Source organism: Aptenodytes patagonicus, chromosome 8 (assembly GCF_965638725.1).
Source record: "Aptenodytes patagonicus chromosome 8, bAptPat1.pri.cur, whole genome shotgun sequence".
Classification (NCBI taxonomy): domain Eukaryota; kingdom Metazoa; phylum Chordata; class Aves; order Sphenisciformes; family Spheniscidae; genus Aptenodytes; species Aptenodytes patagonicus.
The window spans coordinates 21627980-21644546 of NC_134956.1; the positions used below are offsets into that span (position 1 = coordinate 21627980).

The following is a 16567-nucleotide window of genomic DNA, read 5'->3' on the forward strand; positions in this document are numbered from 1 at the left end:
CGATTGTTTCAAGTAGAAAATAATGTATTAATTTCTGATAAACCTGGACTAAATCAGGCAGTGGGATTCAGATGCTGTGTGAATCTAGATCTCCATAAAATCTGGTTATATTTTGATTCATCTCTTTGTAGGAGCAGCTCTGAACCGAAAAGCTCACTTTCTTGTCAGTTTGTAAGTTAGCTTATAAACTTTCCCTCTTTCAAGACCAGCCACCTGGAAAGGTCACCATGTGAAGGCTGGCTATTTTTTAGGTATGTGTGAGCAAAGAGAATAACGATTTACTCTGCTTTTCTTGTGGGACAATCTGTCTTGTTTCTTCTTACACACCCCCAAAAAATGCATTCCCCCCTCCCCACCCCAGAACCTTCTCCTGTATTCTCTGTGAGAGTACCCCATGGGCTGAGCTATTCCATTTCAGGGGAGAAATACTGGAAATGTAGGCATACCATTCCAAGCATAGACTTGAGCAGATTTCTATATAGAATCATAGAATCATTTAGGTTGGAAAAGACTTTTAAGATCATCGAGTCCAACCGTAAACCTAACGCTGCCAAGTCCACCACTAAACCATGTCCCTAAGCGCCACATCTCCATGTCTTTTAAATACCCCGACCTTCTCCCTTAGCAAGAAGGGTCGCAGAGTGATGCAGCCTTTATAACCAGCTGGACGCTTGGCGCTCAGTGCGTCAGAAATGTGTTTGTTCGGGAAACGTGCTATTTTCTTCCCGTTGGCTCACAACTTTAAGGACACCCAATTTTCTAGCTAATATGCCGTTTCCTCTCCAACTGAACCGGTTTCTCCATCGGGATCAGCCTCGCGACCTCTTTGCCCTGCGTGACCAGAGAATGAACCCGAAGCTATTCAGATGGGGCTTCAGACTTAAGTTAATATATGCTCCAATGTCTCCCCCACAAATAACTGCATTTACTCAGGATCTTTTTATTTAAATGTATTTCTCCTCTTTGTCGGCTAGGGGAATTGTAATTAAGACTTCATTGCATTTAACTGTGTGATAAAGTTCCTATATTTAGAGTTTGTGAATCTATTATGTTTTAAAAGATATTTGGCAATGTGAAAGTTAGTACTCATTTGTTTTCATTTAAAATTCAGGGCATGGTATGTGAAGCTGTATTTATAAAGAGGGTACGCTGTCATGTCATTTTTGACTTGCTTAAAAGCCAAGTAACTGGGTAAGGAAGCTCCTGTCCTGAGGAGAAGAAAGGGCTCATTAAAAACATTAGCTGATATAGAACAAATTGAGCTTCAGTGCCCTGCATAAAGATTATAATAACTGTAATAATAAATGAATTAATAATGCATTAAAGGAGAATTCCTCCAGTCAGATTGTCACACGCTTATCTCTGAAAATTGACTTCAGTGAGGTGTGTCACATGAGCTAATGGCCTTAACTGATGGATTCGGGATTTTTCCATACTCCAAAATCCACTTAAATCCATATTTCTGTACTTTCGACAGTTAGTCTTCTGGACAGACATGAAGTGAGTAGGACCATTTGGTGTTGCAAGTCAGGGGGTGGCTTTTCGCTGAAACAAAAGGATCCCTGGTTTTAACCTCAGATAATCAGAGTTGGTTAAATCCTGACCACTTGCAAGGGAAAATCAGGTTAGCACGCTAGTGCTGCAGGCTGCACAGCGACGCCAGAGGCAGGCACATCTTGGGCCGATGGGGGTTCAAAAAGTTATACCGTCTCCATCGTATGAAGAGCTTCCATAAAGTTGAAGCTTTTGGGTGAAGCTCACGTTTGTATGTATCACCAGCAAATTCTCTCTCCCGAAACTGCAGATGAACTATGGCCAAACCACTGCCGTGTGGTGTGATGGGGCTGTTACTGCGCGCCACGGGAAGTAACGTGGTCCGAGTGCAGCTCGGGCTGGCATCTTCCCATCTGCTTCTGAGAGGGCTGAGCTGGGACAAGTGGGCATGTCCCAGAAGTGCATACTTGGGTACTAAATGTGAAATAATCTGAAATAGTGGTGTATCTGAAAATTCCACTGAGTTATGGGTTATAAATATCACGAGATCATCAGGATTTAGGAGTAAATGGTAAAGTTCAGCACTGAAATACAGGTGTCAAGAGGGTTTTAGTAGTGGAAGTGTAGGTGCTGAGGCAAATCTCTAGACACAGCAGGAAAGTGAATGTTTGGGGATTTTCTCCCCTGGGTAAGGGCTGGGTTTACAATGGTTATTAGGCACCTGTGCCTCGCTGGGGAAAAAATGCATTAAGGGAATTGATTATCCAGACATTGTAAACCCATGCTGGTTGTAAACTGCATCTTTAGGCACCTAGTTATCTTTAAAATGAATCCATTAGTCACTTCGGAAAACCAAAATGGCTCTGCTAAACCTAGGTAGTGCTGAAGATGGAGTTTACGTGAGTCATGAGGTGGTTAATTTTTAGAATCTTAAAATAATTGAGGCTGGAAGGGACCTGGGGAGGTTGTCTGGGTGCTTCACTTCAAAAAGGAATCTATGGGTTCCAAATAGAGATTATGGGGAACACTTGTCCTCTTACTGTATGTCACACTGATGCTTCTATGTGTCCCCATTTATACCTGCAAACAGGTATTTGTAGGTGTTAGTTTGCATGTGCAAACACTGAGCTTTGCCTATGAAAAATATGAAAGCAAAGTTCCTTCTGGGATGCTTTTCTGGAGAATCATTGAAAATTCATCTTTATTTTTTTAAATAAAAATCTCATTCAGCATACAAAGGCAAGCAAAAGGACATCATCAATGGGTTTCTTATCTATCATGTTAATGCTATAACCAACAGTAAATTATGTAGGCGTTATACTGGAACAAAGGAAATTATACCAGGAGTTTTATTCCAGAAGACTTTGAGTTTGCTTGTCAAGTCACGCAATATGTGGTTTGCTTTATTTGCTGGCTAATGTGAGGCTAGCTGAACAGTTGCTCTAATCTTCCCTTTCCCAATGCATTGCTTTACTTTGGTACGTTATTTGATACATCCCAGAAAAATAGTAAGATATCAAATATAGGGTAATGCATTAATGTACCAAATTGTTACGGCTCAGACAAACGACCGGAGTGTTGCCTTTGCATCAAGTGAAGTGGTCACTCAGGGAGCTGAAAGCCCAATTCTATTTTTCAACCCTCCAAGCAATAAAAGACACAGCAGTGCTGAGGGTGTTGAATTTTGGAACAGCACAAACAGGTACCTGCTAGGAAGCTGCTAAAATAGCGATAGCCTGGGGCTGACAGCGTATGACAAGGGGAATGCAACTCTACCTGCCGAATCGGATCTGCTCCTCCATACTCTTTATGATTTCTGTGTTGACTGCTGTCAGAGGCAGGAGAAAGGGCTAAGTGCTAAGGCTATTCTTAAATTTTTAGTAACGAGGCTAGGTTCATTACAGCTCCCATCAAATGGCTTTCAGTTACTATCAGTCTGACTTGTATTTGAATTGATGACCTTGAGATGAAAGGCTTTTTATTCTATTACCCATCTCTGAGCCATCAAGTCTTTAATATGCCGTGTAAAATCAGTTTTCAGATGGCATTTCTTTTATATAATATTGTCATTTATTATTAACAACGTCTGATTTTGAGCGCTACTAGCTATAATTGTGCATAATACTACTTTTGTTATTCCTATTATTTCACGTGTCTGCTATATTACTATATACTTCTAGACATAGAGAAAATAGATTGGTAATAGACTGTAATTCAGCTTTATATAAATGAGTTAATAAAATCACATAAAAATACAATGTTAAAATAAATTCAGCGTCAGCAAAGCTCGTGTATTACTTCAGTAAATTGAAATACAAAATTCTGTTTTGAAGCTGAAATAAGCTTTCCTGCAAAGTACTCTGTGGGACTACCAAATGCAGAGTAAGTTAAGGAGAATGAATAAGAATATGTAATACAAACCATCACAATGAAGGCAGTGTATTACATGCTGCCCTTTTCCTCCTGAATGGCTTTTTCCTAAAGATAATATAGAGTAAACCGTGTTAAGAAACCAATGTATATAGGAGTGCTAAACAGAAGTGAAACAAGGTAGCTTTTTCTATTTTGGTTTTATTTGAATGTGTTTCTTGGGAAAACCTAAAACTGGCAGCACTGGGATAAAGAGGTGCCTTTTGTGGACAGATTCTTTGCGAACTCTCAAGCATGGATAGCTAATCGTACATATTTGATCTGACTTGCAAGTATGTAATATGAATTTAAAAAAAGATAATATGAAGCTGGTGCTGAGCAGCAGCCGTCCGTTGTGCAAAATTAAATGACTCTTTTACCGTTATTTTCTTCCAGAGGAGATAATGTTCCTATAGGATATTATTTCTTGGGTTTTTTGACACCAGAAGTGTTAGAATGCCAATCTGACATAAGATCTTAACGGGTCGTCCAGCTCAGCCTGCTGGACCACACTGCATAGCCTGTCTCCCCGAGAGATGTTTGTGTCAAGTCTTTTTAGAGGCTTCCAGTGATGGGTCCCAACTGCCTGCTTGGAGATAACGTATTAAAATGATTAACTATCTATATAGCTCAGAGAGCTTTTCATAATATCTGTCCTTAATTTTCCTTTCTGTGTATTAAGCCAGTCACTACTCATGCACATAAAGTACAACTGATTGTAGTTTTGTTAATTAAAACCTGTTACATATTGGAATATTGCTGCTATGTCTACTTTTCGGACCTCTCGCTCTATAGAGTGAACAAATATCCTTCTTTCTAGGTCATGTTTTCTAAATCTCATATGAATAATTACCTCCTGTGTCCTGTGGTTAACATCTGTTAATATTTCCCAAAACACCACTTGTCTCTCTGGCAGCAAACTCGCATTGCTGACTCACGTTTATGTTTTATCCTTTCTAACCTCTCTGTTCTCTTTGTATTGCTGCCTACCCAATAAAGCATGCTTTAAAGTTTGCGCTTGATTATTTAAAAAATAGGTAGGACTTTGCATATCTTTTTATTAAATTATCTTCATGATTTCAGATATTTGGGTTTTTTTTTCCAAACATGTTGAGATAATTTGGTATGTTAGTGCTGTCCTCCAGAGTGCTTCCAGATCCTCCACACTTCATGTGACCTAAGTCACTCATGAAAATATGGGACCAAGTGCAAAGACCTGTGGAGATACACTGGTGCGTTCCCTCAGTTTGGAAGTGGACAGTTGAAAACTGTTCTCTGAGTGTGTTTATTGTTAGTCTAAAATAAGAAGTTGGTAAATCTACCTTACTGTGATAGAGGAATATGTTTGTCTATTCAAAATGTATCACATCTAATTCCTTCTTATGATAGGGTAATTATCCTGATTTAAAAAAAAAAAAAAAAGAAAGACTGGGTTGACATGATTAGTTCTTCACAAATAGATTTTGGCAGTTTCTTCTCACTTTATATTCCTCTGGGTCCTTATAATTTCGTTGTTCAATCATCTGTTCCTGGGTCTTTCAATGTACTGAATCTAGACTGTGTAGTTTTCCTTTTTCCCATTTCTAGTAATAGCTGCTATGTTTGACCATCTCTTACCCTCTGGGACCTCAGCCATTCCCTGAGAGTACTAAAAAGTAATTACTAATAGTTTAAAGAGAAGTTCAGCTGAATACCTGAAGTATTTCAAAATAAATTCAATCCTTAATGACTTATTCAGCTGTATCCTACCCACACAGTCTTTAACTCTCTGCTCAGCTTGTGTTCCAAGCTCCTAGTTAAAATGAATTACATTGAGATTCTGGTCACTGTAAAATGTCTTTTTGTGAAGACATAAGGGAAAAAAAAGGCATGGAATATGCCAACCTGTTATATGTGGAGCGTGATTTGCTATTCTTTCCCTGTTAGGTAATGGACTAATGTTTCCCTTTATCTTTTAAATCCCTTTTTGCAGACAAGGTAGGAAGAGGGGATCTTGTCATCAAAAGTAAAAGGTTCTTTAGCAAATTGCCATCTTTATTTTTTTGATTAATTACAGTTAATTCAACTACTGAAGGGTTAGAAAAACTCATTAAGATTTATAAGAAGTATTTCTTATCGCTTAATTAGTCTTCATTAGTTGAATCAGAAGACTTGAAGATTCGTATTTTTGTATTATACACCAAACCCATGTTAACCATACAGCATTAATATTGTTTCTGTAAGTGCACCGCGGTTGTGGCTATGTTCTCCTATTGCATTTCCTTCCCAGCTGTATTTTCAGCACCTTCTTGCAGTCCTGGTGTCTGATCCTTGCTCTGGCAGGAGCGTTGCGGGAATGTCCTGCTCCAGCAGCCTTGCTTAGGCGATGGTTAGTCACTCTGAGATGGTGCTTCTCAAGTCTAACAGCAGTAGGACTGAGAGGGACGAGGAGGAGTTGCTCTTTCGGCAGCCTGAGCATCTGACGCATGGGGGTTTGAGGGGTGAGGAGGGTTAAGCTGCGAAATGTCTCCTAAGTTGGGGTGCACTGTTTTTTTTTAGAGGCTTATAACTCAATAATACTGCGATGGTTTTTCATGACGACGGCAAAGGGCATGTCCTTGGCATCCTGTGCTGAATTTGGAGGGGAAGGGAGACACAGCACTTCCAGGAAAAGGGCTTAAGGATTTGTAACATGTGCAAAAGAAAGCAGTCTAGTTTTGCTAGTCTTCACCCTGGGAAATGCAGAAACATTTTGGTTGAAATGAGTCAAAAGAATCTGCCCTAAAAACCAAAACTTTGAGAGACTGTTCACTCTTTAAAAAAAAAAAAAAATAGAGAAGTGTGGTGGGGGAGGAGCAAGTCCTCAGATGTAGAAAAGGCAAACGTAGAGGCCAATTCCCATTGTGGATAGGGAGGAAGGCCAAAGCTGTGGCACGAATGAGTGAGGATGGACGTTGGAGAGACACTCGCCAATGACCGAGCCAGCAAGCCCTGCCTGAGGCTGCCGGGGTGGCTGCTGAGGTTCCAGCCGCTGGGAAGGAGCAGTCCCTCGGGAGATACTTCCAGGAACAACAGAACTGTGGTTGAGTCTGCCAACAGGCTAGATGACTTCTTCAGGTCCTTTCCAAGACTGTGGTTTGATGAGATAAAAATTAGATTTGGGCCAACTTTTGGAAGCGAAAGTTGTTACCAAAATGAGCTCTTAAAATGCATGGTTTGTTTTTTGTGTGTGGGGAAAAAATGTGTGCAATCTTGAGGCTTTACCACAACATTATATGTAAATATGGATGCAATAAATTAATGCATTGGTTGCAATATTAGTTATAGATTTGGACAGTGTGTGGTATAGTGCTGTCCTCTGATGTCCACTATAACACAAGTATAGAATAGTAGAGTATTGGAATAATAAATATATGGTCAATATAATAAATGTATTAAAAAGGTGTGTAATAAACCATGCATTATAAGATTCTCTTGAAAAAGTACAACCTATTTTTTGTTATGTTTTAGTATTTTATTCTCTTTCCAAGTCCTGTTCTCATAGACTTGAACATTAATGTATTTCATTCTGCTATGAAGAATACTCACCTTTTCTGCAGTGCCGCTTTCCAGTTAGGTATTTCTGAGGCAGATTTGATAAGAGGGTGCCTACAGTTCTGTACTTTGGAATAAAGGAAATTATTTAAAAAAAAAAACCAAACCAAAACAACACAGTACCCTTCCATGAAATGAAAAGATAAATTAATTTTTTGAAAGTGACTGAGCTATTGAATTCCTTCTCTAAATTCATTCTTTGACAGAATAGTAAATGCTAGAGAATGGAAAGTGATTAAAAATGTAAGAGTTAATAGCAAAAAGTAGATAAGCAACTGTTATGTGTACAGATTTGCATCCTGTGGCATAAAGAGGATTAAAGACTTAATTTACCACTGGCATTTATTTTGGAAAAGTCCTGAGGCCAGTTCACATAAATAACACTCCTAACGTGCGAGGACCCTAATGAAGTCAATGGGACAAAACCAAAAGAGTCAGTTGAAGAAGAAGAATAGGAAAAAAAAAAAATCTATATTATTTTTTTTTCTTAGCAGGTAAAATACGAAGTTAATAAAAACTATGAAGATGAGGAGACTAGAAATTGGAGTTACAGTTTTCTCTGAATGTAGTTTGTGGTAACTAGGAAGATTTTGAAAAGAAAAGTGATCGCATAAAGAGATATTAGTGAACCAAATTATTAATATTACCAATATTTTATCTTGAGGCAACAGTAACTCGGTCTTTAAGTGATGAGGAATTGCTTTATTTTCTGACAGTCTGAAGACTGATTCTGACACCCTGATCCATCCTTGACTGGATTAACTGAACTGACATTTTTCCAGAAAAGAACAAACAAAACACACGGCATCCGTCGGGTGATGAGTCGACGGAGGCGGTGTTCACAAATCCCCTCCTCGTCAGCTTGAGCCGTGGCGACACGCCAGCTCTTATTAGTATCAGCCCTCCGTTTCTCTTCCCAAATCACATATGCTTTGCGAAGTGCTCATGTCTCCCGTGTATGACAAGTGCTTAGGGTAGTAACGGGAGAATGTTTGTCTGAAAGGACGGCTGCTTTCTCCTCAGTCATTTTATCATGCATTATGGATGCATGGTATGTGCCCGTATGGGTTCCTGTTTTCCATGCCACCCGTGTACACCGAGTAGACTTATGAAATTATACCTTAGCTGACCAAATCAACCACACTTTAGAAACTTAGGCCTTGAAAGTCGTTGCAACTCCAATTTCTAAAAGCTGCTGTGTCGTTACAGAATGACTTGCATGCCTGAATTGGGCTTGACAGAGATGTGACAAATTACTTGGGGATTTTCTTTAAATGCTGCTATACTATTGACATATTTCCTGAAAACCCATCCTGTCATGCTAGATCAAAAATTGTTGCAGTAGAAGTTATTCCTGTGTAGCTATAAGATAGATTGTTGTTCAATTGTACTGACAACCCGTGTTTAGTAATCTGTTTGGCTGTGCCATCTTCCTTGGCTGTTTAGGAGTAGGATTACCAAGTGGGCAGGTATCTCTTGGAGATATCTCACTTTGCATATTTTCTCACTGCCATCTTTGAAAAAAGTAATTTGCTTCTAAACGCTTCCCTGCAAAGCTTAGAATTTTATATCCTGCCAAAAAAATCGCTGATCAAGTCCAAGTGTGGCAAAAGAGGAAAAAGAGTTATTACTAAGTGGCCTGATGCACCTTTGTCCCTTTAGTGTAGTTGCTCTTTTGTCCTTGCATCCAGTAAGTACAGGCTGAGTAAGTACAGTATACCAGTTATTCAGTGCCTGAAATAATTTGGATAGAATTTATTATCATTAGCATGCAGAAAGGGCAAAGCCAGTTGCCGCATGAGTTCATTACAAGGGAATTATTTCCGTATATACATTTAGAAAGAGTCAGCCCTAAGTGATGTTGCCTCATTAAATTCAAGAACTTGGATACTGTTATCGCTCCTCCAGATTTAATAGACATGCTTTTTCCAAAGGGTTGCTTTTCCGTAATCTGCTGCATAGCACGCAGACACCTGACAGATGCTCAGTAGATTTCTGCATCTGACGAGGGTTGGAGCTTTGATGAATGTGGAAGAAGGGCTGTCGGAAAAGCCTGAGGTGTGAGCGCACAGGGATGCTACCATGGCAGATTTTGCATGTACTGGGAGCTTGGAAGAGGCTGCTGTGAAATAAGCATTTTTTGTTAGCTGGTTACCCGACAGCTTGCGTTGGCTGGAGGTCACCGCGTGGTTTCCGTCGTCATACGAGAAGTTCTGTCTCCGAGCGAGGGGTGAGGAGGACACCCACTAATAAGGGACTCAGCATTATATCCTCAATGTGCCGCGCTGAGAGACAAAGGGACACTGTCTATGCTCATAATCCTTCGCTTGAAAATTAATGAACAAATGACAGGCTACAGACGTGATGGCTATGAAACCTCTTATATTGGGCAAGAAGTGCTTTCCCCCTGAGTGCTTTCTGGTTAATGATTTAGTTTCAAATTTGAGTCTTTGTTGCTGTGCAGTGGTTCTGGGCAAACTAGTTTTGGGGGAGGGATAGACCTTTTGAAGGATGCTTCATGCCTACAGTAAAGAAACACTTTTTTTTTCTTAATTCTTTCGAAGGCAGTATCATGAAATCATGCAGATTAATGATGCAAAAGGTCTTTTTGATCGTCTGTTGAACTGCTGTGTCCCTACAGGGTGGTCATTTTCATTAACCAACTTTGGTTTACATTTCTAGAATTCAGATTTATGTAAAAAGTTACTACTACTTATACAGCACAAAATTACAGTGAAAGTAATTCTCTCCGGGTAATTAAAAATTGAGCCTTTCTTACTAAACAAGATATTCTGTAACCTGTGGACCTAAAAGCCTGACTTGATTTCCTACTGACTTGCATTCCAAATTGCTCTGCACGGGGCAGTGCTCCTGCATTTTCTGTCTTCCCCAGCAGGCAGGAGATAATACTGGGTTACTCACAGCCTATGTTATGTACAGGCTGACCGGCTTGCCAGTAAATACAGTGAAATTTGCCAGTCAGCTGCTCTCAAACAGAATTTACAATGTCCTTTTTCTCAGTGGAGTCACTAGTTTAAGTTTCTTTCCTTTAAACTTCCCCATTCACCAGCGATTGAGGGATTGGATAGATGGGAGAGGTTGCACAAGTGTAAAAAGCCTCATTTCCTCAACAAGCTGTCCCAGAAAACAGCATTTTTTCCTTTGCCAAGAAAAAAAAGTAGTTCTCATCAAACCAATCTGTTTCAACATTATAACCTTTATCCCCCAAATAAAGATGCACAGGTTTTGCCAAAACCCTGCTCATTACACAGGATTTTCATTTCTCTCTGAAGGGCTTACGCTTGAGTTTTTATATGCAAGCGTGGTGGGTGAATTCCTGGGGGCGGGGGGGGTGTGTGTACGCAGGGTCCCCCAACACCCCTGGGGTGCTCCCGTCCTGTCCCCAGGGCCGGTGGGTGAGGATGGAGTCAGCCCCCACTGATGGGGAGCGATGCACCTTCCTTGGGGGGAGCTGGAGGAGAGCTGGGGGTTATGGGGAGGGGCGTGTTGGATAGTTGAGCATTTTTCGGTAAGACTCTGAAAACCCAGCCTGGCATCCACTGAATAAATGGTAACTTTGCCCTGATGTTCTCGAGATGATAATTGAGGCGTTTTACTTTTTAAAACAGCATTTTGGGAAGCAGTGGCTTTATCACAGGTTTCAGTACGTTGGTGTTGTCAAGGCACTGGTGGAAGCACTGAAATAGCGGTATTAAGAAAGCACTTGCAAAACTTTTTGCTGGTTGCTTGCTTTGCAACTAAGAAAAACTGAGGCCAGCTCTTGATGCCACCCATTATTAAACGCTTTCTTTAGCAAATGGGCTTGAACACAAAAATAGTCATTCGTTTCCCTCTAAACTGCTAATGCTTTTGACATATTTTTTGAAGTTCCCATCGTGAGCTGTAGCCTTTGGACTCCCTGTGGTTTGCTGGCGATGTCCAGACCTGAAAGTTTGTTTTTCCTTCTTGTAGTAAGTATTAAAAATCAGTGAGAAAAGGTTGCTTGGTATTTGGATTAACTTGAGCTTCAGTTTCTCTTCGCTCCATTTTCTGTTCAAAGTCATTCTCACACTTGCAAATCAAGTGACCTGTCATTTAATGCTGTGTCTGATGGAAAAGTGCCGTGCCGGATATCATAGTCAATAGCCGTAGTCCAGATGCTGGTGATGAGAGGATCATTGTTCCATGAGGCAGCAAATGAATGTTGTGCCATCACTTGATGAGAAATATGTAAAAAAAAAAAAGGATCATGTTTCTGTGAAAACAGTAAGAAGTAGAGAATAATATTTTAGATGAAAGGTTAAAGGAATTGGATTTATTTGGGATTTTTTTCTCTGTGTGTGAGAAAGGGTAAGAGAGTGTTTTACTGCAGACTGGTAGATCTGCAAAGAATAAAGATTTTTCAGTCATAAAATATCTAATTAATGCCATTGATTCATCTTCTTAATGTGAGTTAAGTGTCCTTTACAGATCATATATGGATATCATATATATTTATATTTTTTATATATTTATGAGATAGAAAGAATAAATATTGTATTCTATATTACCAGGTAGTGAGCTCTGACATCCAAAGCACAGGTTAGCACTCTGCTCCTTATGGACTAACGAGGTGTTAATCACTGCACCGTCACTGTGTGTATATATAAGAATATTATTTTGGTATTAATCTCTTCAGACTTCCAGGACTAGTCATCATATGTCATTTAATTGACAACAAGTAATCATAACATAAGGATATAGCTTAATAAATGATTATGAATTGTTATTTTTTGACTGTTTCTATGTAGGTGGTTGTTCAGTTCCCTGCTGAGTTGTCCAAATTAGTGATCTGGATGCATTAGGTAACATAATTTGCTTGTTTTAGACCAAGACACGAGAACAAAGCTCTTTTCTTCCTATTTCCAGTAATAAAATCCTTGGGTTTAGACAAGTTGTCAGCTTTCTCTGACTCAGTTGTTTTTTTTTTCTGTCTTGAAGTCTGCCACTTTCACCCATCTGCAACCCGTCTCCGATGCCTATTGGAAGAGAGACCTAAAAATACTAACAGGCATTATCTCAACAGTCGGTTGCCGAGAGACAGCAATTTGTTGACGTATTAAAGGCAGGTGCACACTGACATCCGCTAGAGAACTTAGAGTAATAAAAAATCATTCGCTGCTTGAAAATGTAATTAAAAAGAAAAGGTGTCACATCTCATAAATTGGTAGAGGGTCTTCTGGTGAGTCCTGACATCTCCCTGAAAGGAACCTGTTCTTCTGTAATACAGATTTGCAGCCTGGATATATACAGTGTAGAAAAATGCACATGTAGAAGGTCCTTTCATATTGGTCTAAGAGAAACTCTGTTAGAGGCCAGCATGGCCTTAGTACGTACTTGTTGGAAGTGATTATACTTGAGTAGTTTTAGTTACTTACACGCTACACGGAGCCTCCTGGTACTTTCAGTATGAAGGCTGTGTAAAATATATCGATGGGCCAACAGTCCCAGTTTGAAGCTGATCTTAACAGAAACCCTCCTAGAAAGCGAGTGCGGATGTAGGTGATAGAATAATGGTAACTGCGAAAAACAAAGAAGAAAAGCTTTGGAAAAGCTTGAGATTGCTATGACAGTCAAAGACAGAAACGAGCTGAGTTTGGGAATACATTTTAAAAATATTTAAAATATAATTTGCTCAGCTGTAATGGAAGATAGAATTTAAAATCTTTCTTGTTCAAGTTCAGCTGACTTCTTCTTTTAAAAGAAGAGTTCATTGAATAAAGGGCAGAAGGACAAACCCAGATATTTTGAGATCAGGCTTTGCAAGTACCACATATAGGAAAATATAGTGCTAAATGCTTTCCCCTTGACAAATGTGGTTCTGCTGCCATATGATCCATATTTCCAGCTCTGGGATGTATCACCCTGCAAATTGCAAAGCAAAGTATGAGGAAATATGCCTTGAAAATGCGCCAGCTAAGTTCCTTAAAAGGATCTGAGGAAAGATGACTCACTACTTAAATGGCCATTCATTGCATCTGCAGAGCATTTCAGGTTAAATTCTCTGAAACAGTCATGATTTCTTGTAGAAGCTCCTCTGCGTTGCAGAGCCAGTGCTGCAGCAGCAGCCCGTTCCTGAGGTCCTGGTGAGGCGGGAGGAAGGGAGGTGGCATCAACTGGAAGAGGGACGGGGGGGCCAAGAGAAGCACCTACAGCCATCCTGAGCAGTGAGGAGGAGGAGGAGCACCGAGGCTACCCCCTAAGAAGGTTTGAAATTTCTGAGTCGATTAAAAGCTGATCTAAAGCAGGTTTTGGGTGTCAGATGGCTGGTTAACCACTGGGGTCACCAGAAAGGAGCATACGTGAAATATTGTCTTCGTGTCCCAGTGCGCTGCCTGTGGTGTGTGAGGCAGGGCTTGGGCATCGCAGTGATGTATCAGACCACTTTGAAATGTTTGCAACCTGTTGATGCATGGACTGTAGTCGGTATTTCGTATCTATCTTCGTCTCTCCATCTTCCTTTGCTCTCTTTGCTATTTTGTATCACAGAGCCTTGTTTAAAGCACATCTGGGTATAAGATCAGGGTTTTTTTCTATTAAGTCAGTATTTCTGAATTTCTGTCTTAGCCCAGATGTTTTGGGAGCTTTTTCGTTTTGGTTTGGTTTTCTTTCTTTTTCTTCTCTCTCTCTCTCAGTAAAACTTGCTTTCTCAATCTCTCCCTGCTGTTCCCCTGCCAGCAGCAGGCTCCTAGGGCACAGCTACGCCTGACGTCTCTGCACAGCTCAACATGGGGATGGGGCAGAGTTCAAGTGACAAATGTTGAGCTAGTGCAAAGCTGAGACACCTGAGTTTATTCTCAAGTGACCAGTGCTTTTTGCTTGTTAAAATACATATAAAATAACCTTTACTGGAATAATTCCTTTTAACGTTTCTGTCTTCTTGGTCATATAGGAATTTGATTTTTGCCAGTTGTTTTTCTTTACAAAGTATATTTCTGGTACGGAGTGCTTCAGTTTTGGAGAACCTAAATTCAGGTGCTCTGTAGGAACCTACCTTCCAGAAGACACTAACTTCATCTGCTGAAAAGCAGGTCCTTTTAAGCATTTATCAGATTTTTAGAGTACCCTACTACAACCATTTGCAACGTTGAACAGTCACAGCTGGCACGGGTAGGTAAAGCCACCAGGAACGTGCAGGTGCTCACGCCTAATGAGCTCCGTGTTTATCTGCTTTGGTACATGCCAGGTTTTGACTGTGTCATGGTTTAACCCCAGCCGGCAGCTCAGCCCCACCCAGCCGCTCGCTCACTCCCCCCCGGTGGGATGGGGGAGAGAATCGGAAGAGTAAAAGCGAGAAAACTCGTGGGTTGAGATAAAGACAGTTTAACAGGTAAAGCAAAAGCCGCGCACACAAGCAAAGCAGAACAAGGAATTCATCCACTCCTTCCCATGGGCAGGCAGGTGTTCAGCCATCCCCAGGAAAGCAGGGCTCCATCACGCCTAACGGTGACTTGGGAAAACAAACGCCATCACTCCAAACGTCCCCCCCTTCCTTCTTCTTCCCCCAGCTTTGTATGCTGAGCATGATGCCATATGGTGTGGGATATCCCTTGGGTCAGTTGGGGTCAGCTGTCCCGGCTGTGTCCCCTCCCAACCTCTTGTGCCTCCCCAGCCTGCTCGCTGGTGGGGTGGGGTGAGGAGCAGAAAAGGCCTTGACTGTGTGTCAGCACTGCTCAGCAGTAACGAAAACATCCCTGTGTTATCAACACTGTTTTCAGTACAAATCCAAAACACAGCCCCATACTAGCTGCTGTGAAGAAAATTAATTTTACCCCAGCCAAAACCTGCACAGACTGACAGCCTTTTTTGCCTCCTTCTGAGTGGAACCAGCTTCTTTCTGTCTTTTCAATAAACAGAGAGCTGTGCATCAAGGCAGTGTCTTTCGTGGTTATTTCTCGTAGTTTCTGATCCACATTTGAGCAACCTTTACTGAATTTTTCTATTTGGTTGGGTGCACTGATACATATTTGCTTCCTGTGTTCAATTATTCATTTTTCTTCTTTGAACCTTGAGAGAAAAATAGGAAGAATCCAGTTATATGTGCTTCTAGTTTTTGAAGATTCATCAGAACTGTGCAATTCCTTATGGAGGAGGGATCCTCCATGACTGCTGAGGTCAACGTGAATCTCTTGCTAACTTTCATGTTACCTTAGTAGTCATTCTATCTTTTGGCTTTATATGGACAGTAAGTAAAAGTAAATGTCAGTTATCTTTTCAGACCGAGGTGCTTGTAGAGATACCATACTTAATGGGACCGTTCTAGGTTGTCATGAAAGCTCCGAATAAAGGAACTTAAATAAAATATACATATTTTATTCCTATTACTGGAAAAATCTCATGTTAAGAAGTTTACGTGGGACAGGTGGAGGGGAGAAGGAAGGATGAGGAGGGAAAATAATCCATTGCTTAACAGTGGTTGAAACTGGGGAGGGCAGAAAAAATGAACAGAACTAAATGCACCTGAAAAGAAACAAGAACATTTATTTTCTCATAAACATCAAAATAGGAATTCAGGTTGACATACCATCATCTAAATCCCAACACATTTGGATGAACTCTCTTCTTCTCTAGCATGTTCTGTGGCAGCCAGTACAAATAAAGTTCTCACTTCATCTGATCTGAGGCAGAGGGACAAAATCCTTGAGTACATCCCAGCACATTTTTGGATTGCTATAAGAGGATGTGCTGGGAAAAATGGACATGTATGTCGATGAATATTATACATGTTGCTGTGAGTGTCGATACATATTACTTGTGTATGAAACTGTGTGGAAAATCGTATAAGTTTTCTTGCTATCTGCTGTTAGGTGCGATTGAATAGAAGAAATGCTGTGATTTATTTTACAAACTTTGTATAATGGCGTTATTTGCCCCGAGTTTGGGAAAGAAGGGGAATATTCTATTTACCAATCATGGAATCAATTTTAATTTTAGGTATTGATTCCTTTGTCTCTGTTAAAGTGTTTTGTATTCTTGTCAGTCTCCACCCTGAAATCCAGGTCTTTATGTGGAGCTTGTCTGTGTATGTTCCACAGGTGTGTGTTTTGCAGTG

The 16567-nt window shown here is 40.4% G+C and overlaps 1 protein-coding gene across 14 annotated transcripts in view; it reads left to right on the forward strand.

Moving 5' to 3' along the window:
- The window catches only part of CHL1 (cell adhesion molecule L1 like), a 150846-nt gene that overhangs the window by 34453 nt on the left and 99826 nt on the right, over positions 1–16567 (forward strand). Inside the window, exon 1 of one of the 14 annotated variants that reach the window (XM_076346667.1) lies at positions 13571–13722. The exons of the other annotated variants lie outside the window; for them this stretch is intronic. The gene's annotated coding sequence lies outside the window, so the exon portion shown is untranslated. Of the gene's footprint in view, positions 1–13570; positions 13723–16567 lie in introns of those variants that run through there. 14 annotated transcript variants of the gene reach the window in all.